We start from the raw sequence: 9572 nt of genomic DNA, 5'->3' as shown, positions 1-9572 counted from the left end.
GTGAAAAGGAGCACACAACCACTGACACTACAGAAATGTTAACAATCATAGGGAACTACTATGCACAATTTTATGCCAACAAATTGGATAACCTATAAGACATAGATACATTTCTAGAAATGTATAACCTTCCAAGAATGGATCATGAAGAAATAGAAAATCTGATCAAACCAATAACTAAGAAGATTGAAGCAGTAATTAAAACACTCTCCCAAAAGAAAAGCCCAGGACCCGATAGTTTCACTGGTAAATTTTATGAAACATTTAGAGAAGAATTAATGCCAATCCTTCTCAAATTGTCCAAAAGCAAACAAACAAAATTAAAGAGGTTATTCACAATAGCCAAGACATGGAAACAACCTAAGTGTTCAGGCATGAATGAATGGATAAAGAAAATGTCACATGTATATGCATTGGAATGTTACTAAACTGTAGAAGGAAGGAAATCCTGCCATTTTTGACAACATGATTGGATCTTGAGTGCCAGAGGCAGGCTACAGCAGGTCCAGGGGACCCTGAAGGATGGACGGTGTCAGCGAGAGAGAGAGTGAGAGAGCCCCGAGTTCCTTTCTGATCACCAGGGAGGCATCTCCGTCCTGTCGGTTTTGGTGTCTTTATTTATAGGTCAAATGTTAACATGGGATCAGAAAATGGAACTTTTACAACGGATAGCTCTCTGTGATAAGACGTTTTTGGAAATGTACAGAAACAGATTTTACAGAAGTATTCTTGCAGAACTGCCCCAATTATAGTGAGGTTTAGTAACTAAGAAAATAACAGGGTGTTCACATTTTAATAACACTAAGATTAAGTCATAGGTTTGTAAATACTCTTATCCATCCTCATCACAGTGGCCAGGGTAAGGGAAGGTGTTTGTGGAATGTAGGCCTTAGGGAAGGGGCTGCTCTACACCATCAGTTAGCAAAGGTATATGTAGTAACTTATGTTCTTCCCTTATCTGTTCCTTCTCTCTAAGTTAAGCTCTTTGTCTCTGGGTAAGACTTGATTTTCCAGTTATATTCTTTATGGCACCAGAAAGCCAACCATACTTTTAAAGAGTTTAGCTCATTTCCAATATATAGAATAGCCTCTTTGAGTGCATATACCTTGTGTCTAGTTTTATGATTTGTTGAATAGCTAGGGCATCGGAGACATTTTTGGTTAGCTGATTTACATGTTGAGCTGTATGAACATCTTGAACTAACGCAATGGTAGAAACAGAATTGTACATGTAAAGGTCAGTCTTTTATGAGTAAGGGTCATTAGCCTGTTCATAGCTCAAGGGAAAGTATGGAGGGAAACAGGACCTTCTGGAGACACGATGTCTGTTCCCATGATCAAAAGAAGAAGTTCCCACAATATATTCCTTCACAAGGTGAAATCATCATACCAGGACCAGAATAAGGGGACAAGTCACTCCCGATATTGATCAGCAAGGTACCTTAGGGGTCAGTGCTCAAGCAGAAATAATTGAGTGGGGGTGGATATTGGTCATCGTTTGATTGGCAAGAGACCGTGCAAATTTGCTTTAACCTGACCAGGAGTTTTCTCGACTAGTGGGCTCAGAATGGCTCCCAACACTTGAGGGCATTGTGCTATATGAAATAAGTCAAAGAAAGGCATTTACTCTATGATCTCACTTATTTGAGGAATCTTAATAACTCATACTCTCAAACTCATAGAGAGTAGGATGATGGATAACTGCAGCTGGACGGACGGTGAAGGAAATGGACAGATGTTGTTTGAAGGGTAAAACTTCCAGATAGAAGATGGATAAGTGTTGAATATCTGATATTAAGAATTGTGACTATAATTACAAATCTGTATTATATACTTGAAGGTGCTAAGAGAGAAGATTTTAAATGTCTCATCCCATACATACACACACACAAAAAAAGCAATTACCATGTGAGGTGATGGATGTGTTAACTAACCATAAGTAGCAATAATTTTACAATATATATGTGAATCACATTCACATTGTACACCTTAAACTTACACAATGTAATAGTTAGGTCTACATAATGCTGAAAAAAAGAATAATTGAAAATATCCATCACATTGTATTGATATTCCCTCTTTGCTTCTGTCCTTTCGAGTAGACTTTGAGCTCTTGAAAGCATTGATCAGATATTCTCCTTGTTAATTTAACCAATATTTTCAGGGAATTCATGAACATAGTTCATCTACAGTGAATATTGACAGTAATAGACTATGTGATTCAGGAACAAATGCACCTAGCATTTTGATGGGAAAAAAAGGTGAATAAATTAATCTGATTAATTATGGAGATTCTTGCAGAAAATAGATAAAATTGGATTAGGCTAAGTAATGTAGTGGTTAAACAGAAGATAAATCTTGAATGTCTGAATGGTAGATATAACTGAACCAATGCCTTTGTTTTTATCAAGTTCTTCTTTTCTGGGCTGATATCTATCAAGTGGTAAATGACTACTTACACACATTATGGTGATTGTATTCCTGCAAATGTAATTAAAATAAATGTGACTAAAATAAGCTTTTGAAAATTATGAAAAATTTCTATCTCTAGACAAGTTTAATAGGGAACTCTGAGAATTTAATAGCAGAATAGATGTAGCATTATATTTCTAAGCTTGACTTTCCTGTCTTTCTCATTAATGTAAGACTCTGCAATCAAGTTCAATGGAGAGGGGATGTGATAAGTCAACTTGTGTTTGTCCAAAAGGTTGTATTATGCTTCTCCCTTGTGCAAATACACCTGCTTTTTAAAATAATTTTTATTCATTTATTTGTTCATTCAAGAATTATTTTTGAAGCACTGTAGTGTGATGATTAGAAGCAATTCCTCTGAAGCCAAAATGCTTAAAATAAAATCATGGTTTCTTCCCATACCAGCTGTGTGACTTTGGGTGAACAACCAGCTGTAAATTAAGGATGTTAATAACAGTATCAATATGATCCTATCATTGATAGTATCACATGAGTTCATGTGTATAGTTATTTGCATACCATACACATTGTATAAATTTAGCTGCTTTTATGTAGTGAATATTTAACATTTTTAATCTTTTCATTTTAAGATAATTGTAAAATCACAGGAAATTTCCAATAGTTACAGAGATCCCATATACTCTTTACCTAGTTTCCTCTAATAATTACAGTTTTTATAATTATAGTAAATATTAAAATCAGGATTTTGACATAGACACAGTGTGTATATGTAGTTCTACATCAGTTTTTCATATGTGTCAGTACATCAAGATGACACATCTTCATCTTACGATCAAGATACAGAACTATTCCATCACCATGGAGCTCTCCCTCATGCTTTATAGTCACAACCACCCCAAACTCTCTGTCATCCCTAACCCATGGAAATTACTGATCTGTTTTCTACCTCTATGTCAATTTCTAAAAGTTATATAAATGGAATATGAGACCTTTGATATATTTTATTCCTACTCAGCATAATGCCTTTAAGATCCAACCAACTTACTGCATGAGTCAATTTATTTCTTTAAAAAGATTAGTTGAAATATTATTAACATAGAGTGTTGTATTAGTTTCAGGCATACAATATAATGATTCAACAATCCTATACATTATAGTTTATTCCTATTTATTGCCAAGTGTCATTCCATCATATAGATGTACAGAGTTTGTTTAATCATTTACATATCCAATAGTTTGGTTGTTTTCAGCTTTGGGCTTTTAAAATTAGTGCTGGTAAGAAAAATTGTATACAGATTTTTATTTCTCTGAGATAAATACCCAACAATGACTGGATCATATATTAGCACATGTTTTAGTTGTTTTCTTTTAAAGAAACTTCCAAAATACTTTCCAGAGTGCTGTACCATTTTATATTTTTACCAGCAGCACATGAATGATACAGTTTTATCATTCTTGCTAGTATTTAGTGTTGCCACTTCTTTTTTTTTTTTAACTTTTAGCTGGTATAATAGGCATTTAGTCACCTAGCATTTTTATAAGAGCTGAAGACAGAAATTTGAATATGACCTTGATCTGAGGGAGACACAATAAACAAGAAAAAAATAGAAAATAACAATTGAAGATTATGAAGGAAATAAACAAAATGAGAAGGTAGTTAGTAACCAGGGAAACAATTTTCAGTAATTAATGTAAGTCAGGAAAGTTTTCAGCAGAGATTTCAAATGGAAGAATAACTATACAAGAGACTAGAGAAATATTATTCTTGAAAGAGAAAACACACACACACACACACATACACATGCGCGCACACACACACACACACACACACACACACACAGTCCCAGAGGTAGAAGAGGGGTTGGCATACCCCAAAGATTGGGAAAGTGATCAAGAATCATTGGGGTAAGGATAAGTATTATGGACTAAGTGTTTGTGTCCCCCTCAAATTCATGTGTTGAAATTCTAAACCCCGTGTGTTGGTATTAGGAGGTGGAATTTTTGAGGGTAGGTAGGTCATAAGGGCAGATCCCTCATAAATGAAATTATTACCCTCATGAGAAGAAACACAGAGAGGCTGCTTCCTCTGCTCTTTCTGCCAATTGAGAACATAATGAAAAGACAACCATATGCAAACAAAGAATAGGTTCTCACCAGAACCTAACCATGTTGGCATTTCTGACCTTGGAGTTCCCAGCCTCTAGAACTATGAAAAATAAATTTCTATTTTTTAAGCCACTCAATCCAGGGTAATTTTTATAGCAACCAGAATGAAGACAATAAGAAAAGAAAGGAATGATGTAAACTGTGGTTAGATAGGCAGGAAAATACCAAGTCTGGATCTCTGTCATCATGAAGGAGTTGGCATTTTTCTTGCTGGCAATGGAAAACCAATCAAAGAATCAAAGCAGAGTGTGTGGGGAGTAGGAAGTCAAGAGTCAAGGTCTTGTGATTTTTCAAAATATCACCTTGACTACTGTGAAAATAGATTACTGAGGGAGGGGTTGACATGTAGAGGACCAGAGAGGCAGGTTTGGGATGGGACCAATGGGATGGTTTTGACAAGAGTTCACAGTAAAAAAAGGTAAATGGAAATGTTGGCACTCGAGTATGGAAAGGGAAGATTCTAGGCCAACCTCTGGGTTTGGGGAAGGGCTTTTTTGAGATGAGAAAAACCATTCAAGAAATTTTGGGTTTTGTTTTGTTTGCTTCAGTGGGGGAGTTGTCAGTTAGCTTAATTCTAGACATACTATGTTTGAGATTTCTGTTAGCTATCCAGGAGACTTCAAACAGGAGGTTCCATGCATAAAGTACTGCATTTGTGAGTCTCTTTCTTCAATGGATTTTTAAAATTTCTTTTTTTTAATTTGCATCCAAGTTCATTAACATATAGTGTAATAATGATTTTAGGAATAGAATTGATTCAATGGATCTTAAATAGATATCAGATAAATGAGTAGAGGTACAATGGAAAATTTCCATTAAACTTAGATCTGGGTTCTTATTGTGGTCTCTTATCTGTGTGACTAGAGTGAGTGATAAAAATCTTTGAGATTCAATTTTCTCATATGTGCAATGGTAGTAATAGTAATTAATACTACCTATTTGATATGCATAGGGTGAAAATCAAGTAAAATTATTCACACAAACTAGCTCCAACAGTGAAGTTATAAAATTAAAATTGGAGTTTAAATAAATATTCATTGTCTTCCATTTAATTTTCCCATTTTTAAATGTATACGAAGACATAGAAAGATATTCTATTTCCACATGTTTATCCTATATTGTTTGTATAGATATCTCAGTATATAAGTACATTTTTTGTAATTCATCTTGAATGATACTTGCATCATTGTTACCTATGTTACCAGTTTTAAATATCCTATATTGTTTGTATAGATATCTCAGTATGTAAGTACATTTTTTATAATTCATCTTGAATGATACTTGCATCATTGTTACCTATGTTACCAGTTTTAAATAATGGATAGTTTCAGATTTTACTTGATCTTAAACCATCAACTCATGTCATATACGTGATACTATTGATATTTGTAAAAAAAAAAAATGCAAAATTTTGCCTCTATGAAGGCAATTTTCTTCATTTTCTTATCCCAGTTGTAAATATGAGGTACCTAAGAATCAATAACTTGCTCACAAGTCCCAGAGCCAGGTAAAAATCTTACCCTCAAATCTGAATGATAATATTATGTTACACTGATGTTAAGATTTTAGGCATCAAGAAATAGCTTTTAACCTATTCCCATTCTGCATTGGTATGAAGATATTATTTACTCTATAGGCAGAATTTTTGTAGTTGTTTGCTGTCGGGCTTTTGTAAAGAAGAAGATAATACATTTTCAGTCACAAAAAATAGAATTGAAAAGTTTTCTTGACTCTTCATAGTATTTTTTAAGGTGCTACTGAAAGAAAAAATCTTAAAGGAAAAAAGAATAATAACCTCTTTTATATATTAAAGAATAATTTATATTAGTCAACACTACCTGAGAGAACAGAGAGTTCAACAGAAATGACAGTGAATAACCAAATTCAGAAAGAGACAAGAGCTTGAAAACAGACTCTAATGAATGAATGTTTTCTTCTCTTCTGAAACTTAGAGATTTGCTGTCCTTGTAAAAATCCTGAAGCCCCTTTGATTTTTGACTCATATTGTAATTCACACTTTCGGCTTAATAGTACATGAGGCCTCATGCATTTTTGTTCAGAAAGCAGGAGACATTTCTGTTAGATAAAACTAATGTCTTTGAAGGGATGTCAGTACTTCAACTATGTGTGGTATTTTCAGTAAGCAAGACTGCCTCTCTGTAATCTAAAGGGTTTTAAACTTATCTTGATTAAATTATGCCACAGGGCATTGTTCTTCAAAGTTTATTAAATATTCATTATTAAGGATGAATAATTCTTTTCCATAACATTAGACAGTATGTTTTTAATAAAATAGCATAAGATTTTCTGCTAAGTATGAGATGTTCCTGGTCATCCATATTTGAAAATAAACTTCAAGGAGACAGTTCACATTCTTTATATAGAACAAATTTTCAGGACAGTGTATATTGACTTAATTCTTCAACAGTCAAAATATTACTTACATTAGGTAGTCTCTCTCTCTCTCTCAACAGACAGACAGACAGAGGGTGAGAGAGAGAATCTTAAGCAGGTTCCACATTCAGCACAAAGCCTGATGCAGGGCCGGATCGCATGACCCTGGGATCATGACCTGAGCCAAAATCAAGAGTCAGGTGTTCAAATGACTGAGCCACCAAGGTGTCCCTATATTAGGTAGTCTTTTCCCTTTCCAAGAAGTTTAAGGAGTAAGTGGAGGTTTGTAAAAGCAGTTATGTACCTCCTTCCAGAAAACAAGAATAGAAGAACTTTAAATATTTTGACATCACTTAAAATTAAGTGTTTTGGTTCTATAACTAAGATTCAATATATTAATTACTTTCCTTTCCTATTACCTGAGTTGGTAATCTGAAATGACCTCTGGATTTCTCAGTAATCTGTGAATACTGTAAAACATTTTTGCACTTTCAGAACTAATGGTCTGGGTGATTTGGAAATTGATATCCCACAACCTATGATGGTGCGGAGTCCTCTGTCCATTAGTATCTCTTGTGGGGTTTCTACGTTTTATAAAGAAAAAGGCTAAGGAAATTTGCATATTTGACCAAGAATGGACTAGAGACAATGTCCTACCTAACTAGGTATAAAAGACCTTTAGGTCACCATTTTGCCTATTGAAAGAGGGTGAAGAGTAAAGGATAGTCTTTCAGACGAATTGAGGCATTGCAAATGCTGTAATTACCTTTGCTGTCCTACAGTGCCTCACAAAATTACAAAGTTTTATGAATAATCCTGTGTGCAGTTGGCTGGAATGTGAGGTAGGTTATTCACGATGTAATTCACATATATCCCATGGACATGATTATATAGACACACGTGTTTGGGTTTCTCTCAATCAGCCATTATCTGATTCAGGTATAATTCTGCCTCAGCCCACTCCGTGTGCAGCTGCCTGCTCTCATCGTGTAATTCCCATTATTTCTGCTCAGTTTCTGCTTTAATGGCTTCATTTAACTTGCTCATCTGCATTCTGCTTTGCCTTTTGGTGCACTCTTGTTTTCTTTTTCCTACTCTTAGAAAACTTGGCTAAATAACTATTATTTTAGCCTCATTTGGCCTTAGGATTCTCTCATAGCATTCGTTTGAACATCCCATATAAATGGTAGCTAATATTTCTGAGCACCAATTTCCTTCATTTCTATTTTCTTATTCTTTCTCATTGCTGTGACAATGGAAGGTGAAGAATGTAGGCATTTTTTCTGTCCTAGAAGAAATGACCTAAAATTTGCCATCGATCTGTAATGTTAAAATTAATAGTGACCTCTGGGTGATCCAGAGAAAAATGACAAACCGTATATAAGAGTGTGTGTTCTTTCTGTAGATCTCTTGACATTTGTATAGAAAGGGTTGTTAAATATCTAAGTAAATATTTTTATACAAATGAAGTATGTGGGTTAAAATCTAGTGAACACAACAAGTAGACATTTGTTACTTGGAAGCTTTTCTACACAATTCCTTAAAGAATTGTTCAATTGCTAATTATTTCTGCCTTCTCTGTCAAAAAGTCTAGTATTTGGACTTGAAATGAGAAAAGAAAACCATGGCAAGGGAAAGTGAAGTTTCTTTATGAAGTAACTATGGAGTACCCCACAGGGAGAGTGAATCAGATGAAAACAATCACTGTAGAAATTTCTTGTTAGAGAATATCCATCCTGGCCTTGGGGAAAATGTATTTCTGTCTTGCTGCTTTGTTTCTTTTCCCTTTTACTATGTCAGTTCTGACTTTAGTAAAACTATTATCTATTCCAAGAGCATGCCACTCTTAGGTGCAGTTGTCTATTATAATTGATCTTCCTGGTTCAATTATATTCCATTTGGGTTCTTCCTCTGCTCTGTAACAATTCTATCACTCTCTCTCTCTCTCTAGATAGATAGATAGATAGATATAGATTATAGATAGATATAGATATAGATATAGATAGATATAGATGATATAGATATATTCACTATATGCTGAGATCCAAAAGTAATTTTCATTTGAGGCAAATATAATTTCTCTGCTGGGTCAACTCACTGGCCATTGCCTGATTTGCTTTTGGACTAGAGCCCTATCTCTGGCATTCTTGGCTCTACTCTTAAATTTTGATTTTCAGCTCTGCAATATCTCTCAAATTAATCTTGAGACCTAAGATGGATACAATTATCATGAGATTTTAGTGCTCAAGAGTTGTGTTTCATTTAATTATATCTTAGAAATCTGGTTAATCTATGAATGGAATTGAATAAAATGATTGTCTATTGAAAATGGCAAATGATTGCAACAGATAGCAATCCCTTTACATCACATACCTTTGTAACCCTCACAACAACTACTGATAAGCACGTAAGGAATTTTCAAGTGCAATTTTGTATTTTAAAGGATTTTTAACCATTTATTTTAAACTTTCATGAAATAAGATCTAACTCTAATTCTATTTGTATAAATAATAATATATACTAATTATATAGAGAGAAAAATCTATTGATTCTGTTTCTCTTGAAACCCTGAGGGATAT

This window comes from Crocuta crocuta, unplaced genomic scaffold (genome assembly GCF_008692635.1).
Source record: "Crocuta crocuta isolate KB4526 unplaced genomic scaffold, BGI_CrCroc_1.0 scaffold269, whole genome shotgun sequence".
NCBI classification, from domain to species: domain Eukaryota; kingdom Metazoa; phylum Chordata; class Mammalia; order Carnivora; family Hyaenidae; genus Crocuta; species Crocuta crocuta.
This window is presented reverse-complemented; position numbering follows the sequence as displayed.